Genomic DNA, 18,796 nt, shown 5'->3' with positions numbered 1-18,796 from the left:
GCTGTCACAGCGCGGGGCGAGCCGAGGTGCTTGGGCCAGGACTCCATCCTTCCCCGAGTGGGCAGAGAGAATGGAGCGAGGGGAGCCAGTTCATCCTCCTCACCCTCGGACTCTTATCCCCTCTCCGCATTCACTCCCCCTACCCCCCCCCCCCCCCCCCCCAACGCACCGCAGCCCGGAGAGGCGCTGACAGCCCGAGCCCTGACTCAAAGGCGGGGAGGTAGGGGACACGCAGCCACAGCATTGTCTGGGAGGGAGGGGAGAAGCTCCGCCCCCCCGGGGGGAGGGGAAAGAGGGGGAGGGCGGGAGAGGAGGGGAGGAAGAAAGGCGAGGGAAGAGGGGTGTGGGGAGAGATGGAGAGCTCGAGAACGAGGGGGAGGGAGGACGATCAGACTGGATAGGGGAAGATAAAGCCTTTGGGGCGGGCAAGAGGGGGAGGAGGGGTGGAGGGGGAGCGAGGAGGGCGGGGCGTCCGACCCCCAGTCGCCCGGCCGCCCACAACCCTGCCCGCTCGGATTTGATCCCGACCCTCCGACCGCTGACCCAGGCGCGGGCTGGAGCAGCTCCCCACCCCCGACTGGGCACCCCTCTTCCCAACTCCACGGTCTCCGCCACGCGCGCGAGATGCAGCCGTCTCGGAACGCAGGCAAGGCGCAAGGCGCGCGGCGCGCGGCGCGGGGCGCGGGGCGCGGGGCGCGGGGCAAGGCTGCAGGCGCGGCGTGCGGGACGCAAGGTGCAGGGCGCCTGGCGGGCCTCTCTCCCCTGCCCCTCTTCCGCCTCTCCGAAAGTTTTCCCGCATAGTCCTGTGCTCGGTCCAGGCCAGCCCCTCAGTCCTCGCCTGCCCCTGGTCTCCTCCCTTCTACCCCAGTCGCGGGAGGTTCGCGGGGATGCGGACCCTCCAGGGGCTGCGTGGGCTTGGAGCCCCAGCCCACCCGCCTTCCGGCCGGAGAAAGTTGTGGCTGCGAGCCCGTCCTCCCTCCCCGAGCCTTGGGGGTTCTGCCTTCTCTCCGCTTCAAGGGCGGTGGCTGGAAGACTCCCCTACCTCATCCCCGGGGTCCCGGGGACTCCCTGGCGAGGTAGAGCAGGTCGGCAGGTGTAGGGATGGCAGACCCCAACAGCCCCGGTGACCACCCAGACTTCAATCCTGTCCTTTCCTCCCTGCCCAACGGACAGTTCCTTAGAGGTGGGTTCCAGCCACCCCCACCCCAACCGCGGCCCCACTCAGGCCCCCTCTGCCTTCATGAGGGCGTAGAGTACTCGGGGGCAGGGCTAGTCCTCGGGGCACTTCCCCTTTACGGTCTTCCCGCCCGCCTCCGGGGCTGGTGCTTGAGGTCGGTGGAGACCTCGGCTTTTTGTGCTCTACGCCCGAGAGCGGCAGGTGCCTTGGGCGGACCCCAGCCACTTCTGTATTTCGAGCGCCTGCTTTGCATTCGGCTTCTAAGCAGGGAGAGCCCTGGGGACAGCAGAGAGAAGCAGTGGCCTGACAGAGAAACTGAGGGTTCCATCTTGCCCAGAATTGCTCTCTGGGTCCTCGGTTCCTCACAGTACCTTTGCACCTGCGTGACAGGAGGAACTGAGCACAAGGCTTCTCAACGCTGCCGCGCGCTTTCTTCCCAGGTGACCGGAATCCGGGTCTCTAGAACGTGTTCTCCCAGAGGACCGAGGCTGTGTCTAGAGTGGCCAAGTTTACAGTGAGTACCTTACATATAATGAATGAATGTTTGAACCCCTAAGCTGACAAGTAACAATTTGTCCTGGAGCGGGACTCAGTTCCTGCCACAGTTGATCTTGGTACAATGGAAGGAAAGAATTAGAAACAATGATTGTTTTAAACAGCTGCCTGTGAGCCAGAGCCAGGGGCCTCTTTCCAGAGCATCTGGATGAGGAATCTGGGGTTGGAATTATGTTACTTATCAATCCACATTTACTTACCGGGAACTTTTTCTGTGGCGGTCTGAAAAGTGAAAGGCACTTCATGACTAAGATCCATTGGGTTGCTCTAAGAGAGTTCATCTCTTTAGCTTGTGTCCAAATGCTGTGTCCTAGAGACTAAGTGTGGAGTTGGCCTGGGAGGTGCCCATTTGGGATCAGACCCTGGAGTGGGGCCATGAGTCTGGGCACCGGCTGTGCTTTCTCCTCTAGACAGGCCCGCTGATGCAGGGTGGGGAGGTGTGGATAAAGAGGGCCTCAAATGATGGCTGGGTTCAGAGCTGTGGGGTAGTTTTGGAAAGAGGATAGTTCTTGCTCTGAGAGAAGGAGGCATAGCAAGCAGCCTGCAGGGACACCTAGGAGTCTGGACTGTATAGTTCGGGTTTCCCTGTGCTGGGGAGGGTGGAGGTGAGTCCCACTCCTCCTTCAGAAGATGGGAGAGCAGAGATTGAGTACTGGGGAGACCGGGTAATCTTTGGGGTGCAGTGCATACAGGACCCATGCTCGTCTGTCCTTGTTTATGTGTTGGTGAAATCAGTTAGAATGATGAGGAGCACCTTAGGGGAGCCCGGCTGGGAGGAAGCCAGGGGACCTGGGGCCCTCACGCATGCCCTTCTCCTAGGGAGGGTGGGAGTGTACTTTCTACCCCTGGCTGAATGGGCCAGGGCATATGCAGCACCTGCACCTGCTGCACCTCCAGCTGGCAGCATCCCCACCTTCCTGAGGGTGGTCTCTCTCTGCCCTTGCGCTCCAGAGCTCACCTCTGCATTTCTGCATGGCTTCTACTTGGGAGTTCAGGCATTCTCTCCAGTTTGTGTTATCTTAGGAGTTAGGAGTGGTAGGCGACCCTATACCTTGTTTTCCATCCCTCAGTCCTCCTCAGTGTCTGATGTACTGGCCCAACTGGGACTTACCAGTCATCCGCTGGTTCTGCTTTGATTTCTTGGTCTATTTCCTGGTGCCCCAGAGCCAAGCTTTGTGTCTGCTCTCTGTGAGTGAACTGCTGAGGAATGGCCGAGAGAATGGACTAGAGAGATGCCCAGGACCACAAAGCTTGGCATCTCTGCCAGAGTGCCAAGGGCTGGACTGTGGAACTTGCCAGAGAAAGGTCCTGTCGCCAAAGCACAAGAGGACCTTGGCTTGATTATGGCTTTCAGTTCTAAGATACTTCAGCAGGAAATGTGCTCACTGCGAGGTGGGGTGCAGGATCAGGACCAGATTGCCAGAGAATCCCATGGGGAGGACGGGATGCAAACTGGGAGATCCGAGAGCAATTCTGGGACTTGACCACGTCTTCTTCTTCTCTCCCCCAGAGCGAAAAACTGGGCAGTTCTCCTCCGTGCACTGGGCATAATACAAGACATCCAGTCTGTCTTTAAGACCTAGTTGCTGAGAACTCCTACAGCTGGGTTTATAAAACCAGGACTGCAGGCCCCTCCCACCACTGTTCACAATAGGGTCCAGTGATTTACCCCAATGACACCCTGTCCTATTTAAACACCTCCCTGCCTCTTCGGAAGAATTTTAAATAAATCCTTAAGGTTGGGTGAGCTCCCACAGACTTGTGATTGTGGTTTCATCTATTTGGCCTGCTTGTAAGTTCCCAAGGAGGATGTCTAGGGGGAGGGGATAGGGCAGGAGGCACGAGGAAAGCAGGGCACGATAAGCAGGGACGGCCTTCAGACCTGGCCGGCTGGACAGCCAGGGGGTCATTTTTGGTCATCCCTGGGATGGCAGACTCTAAAGCCTGTAATCACAGGTTGATGCAGCTGCTTGGGATGACAGCTTGAGGCTGCAGAACGCCTGTGCAAGGCGACTGTGGCTGAACCAGAGGGGACAGTCTCTCACACGAGAAGCAGGCAGGAAGGGCGTTTGGCTCATTCCCAGGGGATGAGCAAAGTAACTTCGAAGGGCTTTTTTTAATACTTCTATTGCAAGTTGGCAAAAAGATACCTGTGCTCCCCTTGGACAAGTCAACCCAAAGTGACTTGACAAAGTAGGTTTACTTTACCAGCACGGCGCTTTACCCAGAACTGGCACTCAGTTAAGTGTTTGTTTGATTAGTGGCTCATTTCTTTAAGGGTAATGAAAATAGTATTGAATTTGGAGTTTGAATTGTATTCTTCCATTTTCTAGCTGCGTGGCATTGAGCAATGTCAGCACCCTCCCCATGTTCTTTTGGCTTCAACCAATGGCTGATGGGAGAAGGTGCATAAATACTTCAGCTCCCTCACCTCTTTGTTGAGGTGATTTCGGGGCATGTTCCGTGCTGTCTCAGAGGTACCTGGCTTCTTTCATTGGCTGCCTTCCCTTCCCCGTTCACTCTCCCACTGCCTTCCCTGGCACCTGAACCCTTATCTCAGGGTCAGCTTCTGGGGACACCACCCTGAGAGAAGCTTTAGTCCATAATTAAAAAGTCATTTGATGTCTCTTGAGTTTCTGTTTCCCCAGTTGTAAGATGGAAATGATAACGATCTCACAGGGATATTGTCCTGTGTGCTCAGCCCAGGGCCTGGCAGACAGAAAGCATTCAGGCAAACATGTGCTGGCTCACTGATTAGTATAGAAGGGACTGTGATGAGTTTAGGAGTGAAAATTATGATGGACCGTTGGGATTTATAATGCTGTCTTCAGGTCATGTGAGGAAACTGAGGTCACTTGCTCATGGTTTTTACATCTAGATTGTGACCTGTGATGTGTAACAGCTGGTTCTGCTGGGAGGAAGAGGCCTTGTTTTGTGGCATTTGCTAGTCTCTTCTGTGAAAACATACCCACCATGGCAGATTTCAAACTGCTAACGTGGCATTACTCAATATGGGAGTTGGGACGAGCTGTGTTGCGTCAGCTCTTGAAGCCAGCAGGAACCAGCCTGAGCACACATCTGGTTGTGTCTGAGCTGCGATGGGACCTCCGATCTTGACTTCCAATTTTGTACACAGGAAAGAGCATAAAAATTATACTAGGTGTCAAAATTTGGGGTGTGTTCAACACTGCCCTAAGCTGGCTGATTCACTGTATGTGAGGTACTTCAGGATTCATTTAAAGATTTTTGAAATGTTTACGCTATGAGTCTTTCTGGGCCCCAGTTTCCCTATCTCCAGGCAAGGGGTTAGATGACTCCACTAGTCCTGTCCAGCCCTTGGTCTTTTTAGCAAGAGTCCATTGCATTCTCCCCCTGTCCACACAAGAACAAAACCGTTAACAAAATAAAACCCTTCATGCATCCACAACTTACCTTGTCCACTATAGGACACCCAGCACTGGACCATCCTAGCACTTTGCTGTAGTCTCTCTGGCGGCACATGGATCCAGGAGGCATTAACCCAGTAAAATTCCTCCTTCCTTGGGTACCAGTTTCACTTCATGCCACAGGCATGGTGTGTCCCCAGAGGAAGCAGGGGAGTGAGGAGGAGGGGATGATTTCTCATGGAAAGGACAATCCTTCCTTCCCTGAACCACTGTGCAATGCCATAGACACCCAAGTGGAATCCAGGATAAGTCCACATGGGGAAACAGACTTTTTTAATATGACAGAATACAACATCCCTGCTGCATTTTTTGTTTTGTTTTGTTTTTTTGTTGACAATCTTCCTAAGGGAGTCCCTGACTCAGCAATTCCACCTGGAGGATTTCTTACCCTAAGGATATAGTTGGACAAGTACAGAAGAATATGTGCACAGGGATGTCCTTTGCAGTATTATTTATAATAATAACCACTGCAACAAAACAATGGAGACTAAATGTCCACTAATAGTAAACTTGTTCATTACGGTATATCTATATACTTTGGAATACCATGTGGCTACAAAAAATATAGGATAAAGATGTTTATCTATTAACATGGTAAAATAGATATTTCTAAAGAGCAGGTTACCAAACAGTATGCTATTTTTATAAAATATATCATTCATTTATATTTGCCCCTGGAAGAATACATGGCAAAATATTAACTAGTGATTATCTCTGAGAGGTAGAGTCCAGGGAGATTTTGATCTTAATCTTTTTTACATTAAATATTTTTATATTTAATTATGGTAAAATACACATAATATAAAATGTACCCTTCTAATCATTTTATTCTTGTATGTGTCCCAACAGGGGATTGAACACACAACTTTGGCATGTTGGGACAAAGCTCTAAGCAACTTAGTGGCTGTCTCAGTTTTTTGGGGCCGCTAGAACAAAATACCACAGACTGAGTGACTTGTAAACAACAGAAGTTTATTTCTCACAATTCTGGAGGCTAGAGGTCAAGATAGGGTGTCAGCAGGGTCTGGCAAAGGCCCTCTTCCAGACCGCAGACTTCTCATTATATTCTTACATGGTGGAAGGGGATAAAGGGCTCCGTGGGATCTCTTTAATAAGGGCACTAATCCCATTCATGAGGGCTCCACCCTCATGCCCTAGTCACCCCTCAAAGGCCCCACCTCCTAACATAATTGGCTGTCCATATTTGTGTGTTCCGCATCCATGGATTCAACCAACTGTGAATGTGAAGTACTCAGATGTGGGGGTGGGGTGGGGAAATGTTACCTTATTTCTGATGTGCTCTATGTAGTTAGGCCTACAATAGTTGTGTCTGTACAGAACATTATTCTCTAAACAATACCATATAACAACTATTTATATAACATTTATATTGGATTATAAATAATCTAAAGATGATTTAAAGTATATGGTAGAATATGTGTAGGTTATATGCAAATACTAGGTCATTTTATATATGGGATTTGAGCATCCAAGGATTTTGGTGTCCATGATGGTCCTGGAACCCGTCCTCTGAAGATACCAAGGAATGAGTATACCATCACGTTGGGGGTTAAGACTTCAACACAGGAGTTTTGGGAGGATGTCGAACATTCAGATCATAGCTTTAGCATTAAATGCATTCACAATGTTGTACAACCATCACCACTATGCATTTCCAGAACTTTTCAATCATTCCAGACAGAAACTCAGTACCCGTTGCACTAACTTTCCACTCCCCCCATTCCCTAACCTCTGCCCTCAGCCGCTGGTGGCTTCTCTTTACTTACTGTCCATGTGAATTGGCTGAGTCTAGGTACCTCACAGAAGTGGAATCATATTTTTTTTGTGGATCATAATCTTTTTGATTACCTATATTTAAAAAAATGTTTGTTTTACTTGTGTAATAAAAAGAAAAGGAAAGAGAAAGCCTGGGAGAGAGTTGTGGTATTTGGTCTCTGGTGGTTTCGCTTCAGTCAGTCAGGGTCACAGGGCCTGACCTCCGTCTCAGTGGGGCAGGACAAAGGCGGGCAGCCAGGGGTTGACAAGCAGCCCTGCCGGCCTAGAGGTGACCTCAGTTGTGTCTTGCCGGTCGCTGGCAGCTGGGCCGTGAGCCCCAGGCCCACTGCTGCCAAACTGTCTCGTCCCAGGGTCTTCTGTGTGTGGCAGTGGGATAGAGAGGGTGGGCTTGGGGTTCCCAGCTGTTCTGCCCGGGGTGAGATCCAACAAGGTGAAGTGGGTGGTTGACACCATCTTCCCTGAAGAATGAGAACAAGAGCCTTGGCCTTTCTATTTCGAGCATCCTTTTGTGTGTTTCAGACTCTGCTAAATAGCCACATGGTGGCTGAGGGTATGGCTGCTGAATGTGTGCACAGGCAGGGTTGGCCTGGCCGGGGTGGGCGGAGGACCTTCGCTGGTGTGGTCCAAGAGGCCCCAAGTGCTGCAGGGAGATAGGTGGTAGCCTCAGATTATGGGTGTTCTCTTCCTGAAGCTCCGTATAGGATCTTACAGTTGACCATAGGGTTATTTGGGACAAGGACTGCTTTCTGTGCATGTGATTGTTTGTATATGTGACAGAGTAATCAGACATGTGGTGCAGTGGCGTGGGAAAAGCAGAAGAGGTTATATGTGCGTTTCAGGTCAAGTCTGAGGTGAGAGGAGGTTGGGAATCTTCTGGACCCAGAACTGGGAAACCAGGTCATGTGGCTGTATTCAGGGGTCATGGAGTGGGTCAAGTGGCTTTGCTCTAGGGTGCCTAGTCCTGTGGAAAATGCTTCAAGTTCCTCATTAAGTGAGCTCCCAGCAGGGCCTGCCTGCCACTGCACAGAGCTGAGGAGAGAATGTAGGTCTGGGAGGGGCACCTATATCCACTGGGTTCTCCAGGACTTTCTTTACCCAGCTCTGCCTGTTTTCTGTCTGCCTAGTAAGAGGCTGCTTTTTTTGCTGCCAGAAAGTTGGGGAACTGAAGAGAGTTTACAGAGATGGCCTCTGAAGGCCATTTTGAGGAAAAGTTCTGTTTTTCATGGTGCTGGTTTTCTGTTAGAGTTAGTCATCTGGGTGTATGTGGTTTTGTGGAAAACTTCCCCTCAGCTTCCTGGAGATGTTCTGGAAACCCCTGGACATGCTATCTGAGGGGGTAAGAGATCTGCTGTGTGAGGGTGAATTTCCCTGTGCAGGGTGTAAATGAGGTTAAAGGCAGGGTGGATGTCAGATGCCCCATAATGGCTGTGCCAGGGGAGGGCTCAGCACACGGGGACCCTTCCGTCCCTCTCCCCTCTGGACTGCCTCTCAAGTACAAGGAACCTCCCCTCTGGGGGTGGAGGAGGCCAGCGATCCTGGCTCTGGGTTTCCAGTTCTGGCCCCAGGGAGCAAGGAAGGGAAACCCCAAGATCTCTGCACACAAAGAGTGTGAAGCTATTGCACCAAAAAAGGAAGAACTGTTGGGGTTCCCCGAGGAAGGGGATGTGAGATCAGAGATGAGTCTCATAGAAACCACTCAGTAAACAGGAACTGTGGCCAGGAAGAAATCTGTGCTTGTAGGAGAAGGGGCAGTGGAGGTGGCCCCTCCTCACCTGCCCGGATAGGTCAGCAGGTCCCTGCGGAGCGAGCTAAGACATGAACCCACAGATGGCCAGTTGGGGTTCCGGAGCACATGGGGTGATACAGGCTTCAGGGTCTCCCTGGGGCTCCACTTAAATCCTGTAGTTGCTGGCCTGGAGGAAAGATTAATTTGCCCTTCCCCAGTTAGGACATGGAATTACCCTAAAAAATACGCCTCAGTTTTGAGAAATGCAGGTCAAGGAATGCTTTGTCTTATTTGCCTTATTAGGGCCAGAAGCTGCCTCCACCAACTTCCCATTCTGTCCTCTGAGTTACACGGAATTTCCCACTTTGTTGGCTTTCAGCCTGTGAGGGGTACACCTTGCCAGCGTCCCTTTGGTTGCAGGTGATGTAGGTGCTGCTTTAGGGAGGCAGATGTGACCGTGCCCTTCCCTCGGGATCCATAGATATTAGAGGGTCAGCTTTCTAGATCTTGGTTTCTCTGGACCAGAGTCTAAATTGTACACACACACACACACACACACACACACTCCAAACATGTCCCTCACATACCCATACTTAGACACACACACACAGCTTTTTCTGTCTGGAGTTTTTACTTCCTTTATGCCTTTTTTTTTTTTTTGGTCTCACTCAAACACCCCAATTCTCTGATATGAGGCTGAGGGCCTTTAGTTTTTCTTCTAACATTCATCCAGGTCAAAAGCTTGTTGGGACTCCTCTATAAACAAGTAGTTGTTCATCTGGGCCTGTGAGATGATTGTTTGGGTAGTTGTCAGGAGCGGCTTCCCAGGTCACTTACCTGGCCACCCCTCCTATCCTGCTGGCGTGGGAGTTGGAAGCAGGCCTTCCCGGAGGAGTCCCGGGACCATTTCCTCAGATCTTTCCAATCCTACTGAGAATTCAGACCCATGTGCAGAAAACCTGAGCTGCAATGGGGGACCTGAGCAGGAGCCGCCCTGGGAAAGAGGAGGGGCTTTGCAGACCAAGCTGGTGGGGGCAACCCAGCTTGGCCACCTGTTGAATCTCAGTTCCTCATCTGGTACGTGAGCCAGGCTGGGGCTGCCTTTTGAACGGAGAGTGAGGTTTCCTGTTAGCAGGGACCTTGTATCTGTCATCAGTCAGGTTTCCAGGCTTTTTCTGGATCAGGGGACAGGTAGTTTGTGGGTCCCATGATTGTCAGGGGTAGCTTGTTCTTTAGGCAGAGGATGAGACATTTCTGAGGTGCATGGCTCTGCAACACTGTGAGAGCTCTAGTCTCTGCATAAGTGTCTCCATCTCTGGCCCCTGAAGGGTCTGCTTTCCCTACAGCTTGTCCATTAGGCCAGCCACTCACACACTCACCTCCCTTCCCTGGGACCCCCAGGGCTGCGGTGGCCGGCCACGGAAGCTGGCCGCACCTGCCTGTCCTGCACGGAGCCCGCGTGTCCAGTGCTTAGCAGGGGCACTGTGGAAGGAGTTCATGGCATGGGTTCATGTCAGCTCTGTGACCTGGCATAAGTCGCCCAACCTCTGGGACCTTCTGTTTCCTCACCTGTGAAGTGGTAAAATTAAAGCCTTCCCCATGGGTTCCTGCAAAGTGTAAGATGAAAACTTCTAGAGTCTCATTACCAGCAGCACCAGCATCAATTGGGAGCTGGTTAGAAATGTGCATTCTCAGGCCTCACTCCAGAAGTACAGAAACAGAAACTGGGAGAAGGGGTTGTCAGAATCTGTATTTTAAAGAGCACTTTGGGGGATTCTGATACTCTCTGAAGTGTGAGAACCACTCTGGAAAATGGCTGGGTCAGGTGCTTTTTAGCTGAGAGCTCTTCCTCTTCATCTTAAGAGAAGCTGTAGTAAATTGCGGTCTGCTTTGCAACTTCACATTCCTGGGTTGGCACCCCAGCTTTACCCCTTCCTGGCTCTGTGTTTTGGCAAGTTATTTCAATTCCTTGTGCCTTGTGTCACCTACAAAATGAGGGTGTTGGGGTTTCTTTCTTTCTTCCTGTGCTGGTTGTAGGGATTAAATTGAGTCAAAGCAGGTAATAATAGCTGTAGTAAGTCGCCATTTGTGGTAGCTTTCTATTACTCAAACTTGTTGTCTTTTTATGAGCACAATAATAATACTGTGATTGTTCTGCTTCTGATTTTTTTTGGGGGGTGGGGGGTAGGTATCCAGGGCCTCCTGCAACTAGTCTTCTGCCAGTGCTCTTGAGCTAAGCCCTTTCCTAGAAGCCCTTACCTGCCTCCAGGTAAGTGCCATCTCTTTTCAGGCGGGGCAAGCCAACTTTTTCCACATGTCCTTTTCCTCCCTCTTCTATGATACTTAACATTCTTTGGGGGTAAGGAGGGGCAAAGTCTTTTTTTCATAAAAAAAGTAAAGCCAAGAAAGTTCAGGGAAAGCACCTAATGTTCCCTTTGGTGGCGTTTGATGCTTAGACCCTTTCTGGAGTAGAGTGATTGGGAGAGCTGTGTGGGTGGGGCAGGGCGGGGCAGCCCGGACCCCAGGGCAGGCAAGGGGCTGGCGGTCCATTTCAGGAAGTGAGGGCTCAGGGATCAGTGGGCTGAATGGTCCCAGAGAGGACACGGGACTGGCCAATAAGTGGGCCTTTCATTGGATGGAGCCTGCAGGAAGGAGGCAAAGTGTGCCCTGTTTCCTTCCAGGGCAGCCCACATTTTGCCCATGCCCAGGACAGGCTCAGGTTCGGAAATCAGGAGGTGGAATCTCTTGTAATCTCTAGATCTTGGCAGGGCTCCAGGCCCCAGCTCAAGTCTCACTCCTCGTGTGGCGCAATAGGGCTGGGGTTTCCTGTTTGCCATCTGCACTTCCTCCTGTCTCTGTACCAGGGGGCTGAGCTACAGAGGGGCCAGAGCTCTCTCCTCTGTCAAAGCTGCTTGGCTGTAAAGCAGAGTCCTTCAGGAGACACAAGGGACAGCCTTTAACTGTAGTATGAAGCACTGTCAGATAACTTTTTTCTCCAACCCAGGAGATCCAAATTGTCCCCAGAAGGCAGGGCAGTGTTCAGTGAAGAGGTGGGGACAGACCCCTAAAGAGGAAGTTGCAGGCCTCGAGCAAGCATTTCCTTTGCATCTGGGGCCCAGGCTGGCTTCCTGGCTTCTGTGGTGTGGTGCCTTGCTTTGCATGATGGGCCCTTTGGTTGGCTCTGTGCCTGTGTACCCTGGCCCTCTGGGATGCTCCACAATTGTCCCCTTACCCTTTTGAAATATTAGTGTATGTGTATGTGCGTGTGTGTTGGGGGGTGGGGGGCTGCGCTAAAGACAAAAATTTTGCTTTTGCAAAATTCTATTTTCTCCATTCTTGAAAAGCTGCTGTGAGAGGCATTTGTTGGTGTCCTCAATCTCTATTCTTGTCAGATTTCACGCTGCTTCCCAGTTCTGGTTGTACATTGGCAACCTCCTGGGGAGGCTTTTAAAATGATCATGCCCGGGCCCTGCTCAGAGAGTCTGATACAGTTGGTCTGAGTTACGGCTTGGATGTCAGGAATTTTAAATCAACCTCTCTCACCACCCCTCCCTCCCCCACTCTGGGAGAGTCTGAAGACCATCTGGAATTAGGACCTCTGAGGTGAAGTGTGGTGTCTCAAGGTCAGCTGTTCCTCCTTCCCTCTTGGGTTTTGGCTGAGGCCCTGCCCAGTGTGCAGCCCTCTCCTCAGTCAGGGGGAGGCTCTGTGGGGGGGATTTTTTTTGTGGAAAGCCCTCCCCTCCTCAAGCCTGCCTCTTTTCCTAGCTATACTTTCTTAGACAGTGGGCCTGCCTGTGTCCTATAGATCAGCCTTCGTCCCCTACCTTCCATCCTATGCTGGGAGCAGAGGTAGGAGTGGGGAGGGGCCTGGCTCCTGCTATACAACCAGGAAGACAGTTAAGGAGACCAAACACAAATAAATCACCGAAGGTGGGCGGCGGGGTGGGGGTCAGTGCTTCATCTCACCTTGGACTTTTCTGCCAGGTTTTGCCCCCCTCTTCTCTTGGGACTTGGCAATTGATAATTCAGCTGAGAGACACTTTGTCTCCAGGCTAGACCTGTATAGCAGTTAGCCCAAGAGCCATGGACGCTCTGACATCCGATTAACCACCCTGGGTTGTCGGGACTCCTTGACAGAAAGGGAGTGAGGGCACTGGAGCTTGGAGGAACCAACAGCCAGGAACAGAGGACATTCTACTCTGTTTGGAGCGAGCTTTGGATGACTTTTCCCACCTGCCTGAGCTTGAGGATTTGATAGTTACCCGCTCCACAGGAAGCTAAGCTGGTGAATTTCACTTATTTGGGAGGCCTGGAGCAGGAGGCTGGAAACACCTGTGAGTGGGAGGGGCTGTGAAAAGGAACAGGAAGGGATCCTTCCTGCAACAACTTCAGGATTTTGAGTGGTCCAGAGCTTGGGCAAGTCTGTCCCCATTCCTCCAGCTCAGCCCAGCTCTGCACCTGATGGCCCTATGTGGGCAGCTATTTCCTCCCAGCCTGAGGGTGAGTAGGAGAGGGTGACGAAGCCAAGAGCTGCTTCACGCCCAGACATGGGGCAGGTGTAGTGGACGATGCTGGTCCCCAAGAGGATCCCCTTTGTCTATTGTGTGTTATGGGTATTAACTGTGGAGGGGTCTTAGCCGTTTGCTAGTCCTGAGAATTGCTCTTACAGGGGAATGCCTGGGATCTCAGGCCCTCCTTTGAGGCGTGGCCTGTAGTCAATGACTGACTAGCTCAGAGGTAAAAAAAACCAGGCCTGCTCGGCTCGAGGTGTGACAGCTCTGTGGAGTTAGTCACAGCCTGCAGCTCCCTGGGGATCAGGCTGTGGCTGGACTCCAGCTGAGCTCACTTCGCTCCCAGTCCTGCTTCCCTCACTGCCTTAGTGGGCTTCTCCTGAAACCTTCCCTCAGTGAATCCCGTGCACAAGATTCCACATTTTGGGCTGTGCTTCTAGGAATCCCCTGACCTAAGACCTCAGGTTAGCTGTTCCTTGGGCCGGCTGTTGAATGCCTCCCCCTCCCCCGAAGAAATAATGATAAGGAGAATATTTGAGGAGAGAGTTTTTTTAAATTGACTTCAGAGAGAGAGGAGGGGGAGAGAGAGAGAAACATCAATGTGAGAGAGACATATCAATCAGTTGTCTCCTGTACACACCCACACCACACCTTGACCAGGATCAAACCTGCAACTTATGTATGCCCTGACCAGAAATAGAACCCATAACTTTTTGGTGTACGGGGTGATGCTCCAACCTACTGACCTATCTGGCCAGGGCAAGGGCCATGAATTTTTAATAGTGACAGAGAAGGCAGAAGAGTTGCAACCAGCCTGCAGAGCGAATCCCTGTCTCCAAGGCTGCAGATATTGGCAGGCACCATCGGAGGAAGTGCACTGCGCATACCAGCCCCATCAGCGGCTTCCTCCAACTCTTCCTCAAGTGAGAAACAATACTCTGTTTAAGGAGTGTGGGACTGAACTCTAAACTTCCGGTCCATTGTCAGCTCGGCTGCTGGGCTTGCCTTAAAGTGAATGTAAATTTATCTGGCTTTTCTTTTTCTGTTTCCTCCCCGCAGCTGGCAGGAGGTAGCCAGTGATTTGTGGCGATGGTTAGCAAGTTTGTGAAGAGAGATGCAGATGTTGCCCTTGAGGCAGACAAAGGAGGTGTTTGGTTGGGTCATAGAATCAATCATCAGTCATTTCAGTTCAACAATGTGATAGGTGATATATTTTCCTAACACTTTTATCCCAGGAAATGAAAAAGTAAGAGAAAAGATGAGGAGAAGTCAAGCTGGAGACAAAGACTGGGCCACATGAGTCAGTAGATTAGATTTATAGCAATGGCTTTGGTAAGATCACCCAACAGGTTGAGAGTAGCCATGAGTTTGAAGAATCCTCACATTTGGGCCATCAGACTACTTGATTTATATCTGTAACTGCGAAAAGAGTTTGTCCACCGTGCGCTGGGTCTCTGTGACTATGGCCAGATGGTCTCCAATATAAGGAGAGATGAGACACCTTGGTTAGCCTAAGAACAGAAAGAGAAGAACAGAGCTATACATTTTGCACTTCACAGTGTACACTCATCTGTTGTTTTAAGCTTTACAGACAGGCCTACAACCCTCAGTGGAGCTATGACCCTTCAGAATAATTTTAAGTAAAAGCTAAATTCTAATATATCTAGTATGTTATGATTTGCTGTTGGCTTTGTATCAATTGGTAAGTAAAAATACAGTGATGAGAAAGATTTCATATGTTATTAGCTCTTTGTATTTATTTTTCTGTGAATTATCTGTTCATGTCCTCTGACCAGTTTTTAGGGAGTGTAGAATCTTTTTCTTATTGATTTATTAAAGCCCTGTACATATTAAGGACATTAGCCTTTTTTCATATGTATTGTAAATATTTTTCCACAACTTGTCATTTGCCTTTTGACTTTGGGTAGGGTAAGTTTTTTTCCTAAACAGAAATTTAAAATTTTTACAGATTGTTATCAATTTTTTTATTATGCCGTCTGGGTTTTGGGTCTTTTTTTCCTCCACCCCTGCATGTTCTTCCCCTTTGGCAACCATCAGCTTGTTCTCTGTAGCTATGGGTCTGTTTCTGTTTTGTTTCATTTATTCATTTGTTTTATTTTTTTAGAGTCCACTTATAAGTGAAATCACATGTTGTTTGTCTTTCTCTGACTTTTTTCATTTAGCATAATGCCCTTTAGGTCCATCCATGTTGTTGCAAATGGCAAGATTTCATTCTTTTTTATGAGTAATATTCCATTATATATGCCAATCATATCTTTATCCACTCATCTATTGATGGATGTCTCTTGACTGTTCTGTATCTTGGCTATTGTAAGTAATGCTGCAGTGAGCATAGGGCTACATATATCTTTTTAAATTAGTAGTTGTTCCCCCTCACCCCGATGTATACCCAGAAGTGAAATTGTTGGGTTGAATGGCAGCTTTATTTTTAATTTTGTGAGGAACTTCCATAGTGTTTTTGTAGTGGCTGCACCAATTTACAACCCCACTAAGAATGCATGAAGGTTCTCTTTTCTCTACATCCTCACCAGTACTTGCTGTTTGTTGATTTATTGATGATAGCCATTCTGACAGGTATGAGAGGATATCTCATTGTTGTTTTACTTTGCATTTTCCCGATGATTAATAATGTTGAGCATCTTTTCATATGGCAATTGGCCATTTGTATGTACTCTCTGGAGAAATGTCTATTCAGGTCCTTGGCTCATTTTAAAGTGGAATATTTGTGGGTTTTTTGCTATTGAATGATATGAGTTCCTTATATTTTGTATATTATACTGTGGCTGGTGTGGCTCAGTGGATTGAGTGCAGGCCTGCAAACCAAAGGGACACCAGTTCGATTCCCAGTCAGGGCACATGGCCAGGTCCCCAGTAGGGGGTGCACGAGAGGCAGCCACACATTGATGTCTCTCTTTCCCGTTCTCTAAAAATAAATAAATAAAATCTTAAAAAAATATATTTTGTATGTTAATCACTTATGCCATATATGGCGTGCAAGTATTTTCTCCTATTCTATAGATTGCTTTTTCATTTTCCTGATTGTTTCTTTTGCTGTACAGAAGTTTTCTAGTTTGTTGTAGCCTCACTTATTTCTGCTTTTGTTGCTTGTGCTTTTGGTATTATATCTGAAAAATTGTTGCCAAGATCAATGCCAAAAAGGTTTTTCTTTATATTTTCTTTAAGAATGTTTTTGATTTCAGGTTTTACATTTAAGTCTAATCTACTTCAATTTTTATAAGTGGTGTAAAATAAAGGCTCAGTTTCATTCTTTTGCATGTTGAGTATCTAGTCTTTTCTAATGTTAAGAGACTTTTGTTTCCCCATTGAGTATATATGCATGGGTTTATTTGTGAACTCTTAATTCTGCTCCACTGGTCTATGTGCCAGTATCATACTGCTTTGGTTACTACAGCTTTGTAGTATAGTTTGAAATCAGGAAGTTTGATGCCTCCAGATTTGTTCGTTTTTGTCAGGATTGCTTTGCTTATTTGAGGTCTGTTGTGGTTCCATACAAAGTTTAGGATTTTTCTCTATTTCTATGAAAAATGCCTTTGGAATTTTGATAGGAATTGTATTGGATCTAGAGATAGCTTTGGGTAATATTGACATTTTAACAATATTCTTCTTTCTGATCCATGAACATGTGATATCTTCTCATTTATTTTTGTCTTCAGTTTCTTTCATCAGTTATATAAGTTTAAATGTATAGATATTTCAACTCCTTGATTAAATTTATTCCTAAGTATTTTATTATTTCTGATGCCATTGTAAGTGGAATTATTTTCTTTATTTCTTTTTCAGATAGTTTGTTGTTAGTGTATAAGTACGCTACTGATTTTGTATGCTGCGACTCTACTGAATTTGTTGATTAAGCCTAACAGTTTTTTTGGTGTAGTCTTTAGGATTTTTTACATACAAGATCATATCATCTATGAGCAGAGACAGTTTTAGTTCTTCCTTACTGATTTGGATGCCTTTTACTTATTTTTGTGGCCTGATTGCTCTGGTGAAGATGAGAATAGGTACTCTTATCTGATTCCTGATCTTAGAGGAAAAGCTGTCAGTTTTTATCATTGAGTTTGATGTTAGCTCTGGGCTTGTCATATCTGGTTTTTATTATGTAGAAGTACATTCTTTCTATATTGAATATGTTGGAATTTTTATCATGAAAGATGTTGAATTTTATCATATGCCTTTTTAGCATCTATTGAGATGATCGAATAATTTTTATCTTTCATTTGATTAATGTGATGTATCACATTTATTGACTTGAGTATGTTAAACCATTCTTACATTCCTGAGATAAATCCCATTGATCATGTAATATGATCCATTTAATGCACTGTTGAATTTAGTTTGGCAGTATTTTGTTGAGAATTTTTGCATTTATATTCATCAGGTGTATTGACCTATAGTTTTCTTTCTTTCTTTTTTTATAGCGCTCTTACCTGGCTTTGGTATCGGGGTAATACTGGTATAGTGAAATGAGTTTGGGAGTGTTCTCTCCTCTTTAATTTTTTGGAAGGGTCTGAGAATGATTGGCCTCAGTTCTTCTTTAAATGTTGGGTAGTATTCACCAATGAAACAATCTGGGCCTGGGCTTTTCTTTTTGGGAGGTTTTTAATTACTGATTCAATTTTACTTATTGTTGGTCTGTTCAGTTTTTCTGTTTTTTTCACAATTTAGTCTTGGTAGGTTGTACATTTTTAGGGATTTATCTATTTTTTTTCCAGGTTATTTAGTTTGTTGGTGTATAAGTTAATGGTTTGACAATTTTGTTTATCTTTTCAGAAACAAGCTCTTAGTTTCATTGATCTTTCCTATTTTGCTGTTCTGGTCTCTGTTTCATTTATTTCTGCTCTGCTCTTTGTTATTTTCTTGTGCTAATTTTGGGCTTAGTTTGTTTCTCTTTTTCTAGTTCCTTGATGTATAAAATTAGGTTGTTTATTTGGGACATTTATTTTTTATTACTGTATTATTTATTGCTATAAACTTTCCTCTTAGAACTGCTTTTTCTGTATCTCACAACTTTTGGTATGTTGTGTTTCAGTTTTTTGTTTCAAGATATTTTTGATTTCCCTTTTGATTTCTTCTAAGATGGATTGTTGAATGGCTAGAGGCATGTATAGATGGACAGATATGTGATGAAAGTAAATGTTAAGAGTATTCTACCATGGCTACCCATTGTCTTATTTCTGCAACTTTATGTTGGCAACCCTTTAACTAGACGAAGAAAAGAAGAGAAACAACTCAAATAAATAAAATCAGAAATGAAAGAGGAAACATTAAAGATATCAGTTTATGTTTGAAAATTCTCATAATAAAATAAATTTCTGGTAATGCCATTACCCAGAAACAGCCAGCCTTTCCTTCATTTATACACATATATGCATATACCAGGGGTTCTCAAATGGTGCAATTTAGCTCCCAGGGACGCATAGTAATGTCTGGAGACATTTTTGATTGTCATGACAGGGGAGGTACAGCTGTTGGCATCTAGTGGGTGGAGGCTTGGGATGCTGCTAAACATCCCCCAATGCACAGGACAGCAAAGAATGATCTA

At 47.4% G+C, this 18,796-nt stretch overlaps 1 protein-coding gene across 2 annotated transcripts in view; it reads left to right on the top strand.

The window, feature by feature from the left end:
• The first annotated feature begins 552 nt into the window (after positions 1–552).
• RASSF2 (Ras association domain family member 2) overlaps positions 553–18,796 on the top strand; it is a 34,900-nt gene continuing 16,656 nt past the window's right edge. The window contains exons 1-2 of one of the 2 annotated variants that reach the window (XM_054573999.1): positions 553–646; positions 1,618–1,691. The gene's annotated coding sequence lies outside the window, so the exon portion shown is untranslated. Of the gene's footprint in view, positions 647–1,414; positions 1,692–18,796 lie in introns of those variants that run through there. The other variant, XM_054573998.1, reaches the window with a different exon arrangement.

Source organism: Pteronotus mesoamericanus, unplaced genomic scaffold (assembly GCF_021234165.1).
Source record: "Pteronotus mesoamericanus isolate MK-2021 breed Mesoamerican mustached bat unplaced genomic scaffold, CSHL_Meso_final contig_25, whole genome shotgun sequence".
Taxonomy (NCBI): Eukaryota; Metazoa; Chordata; class Mammalia; order Chiroptera; family Mormoopidae; genus Pteronotus; species Pteronotus mesoamericanus.
This window is presented reverse-complemented; position numbering and strand designations above follow the sequence as displayed.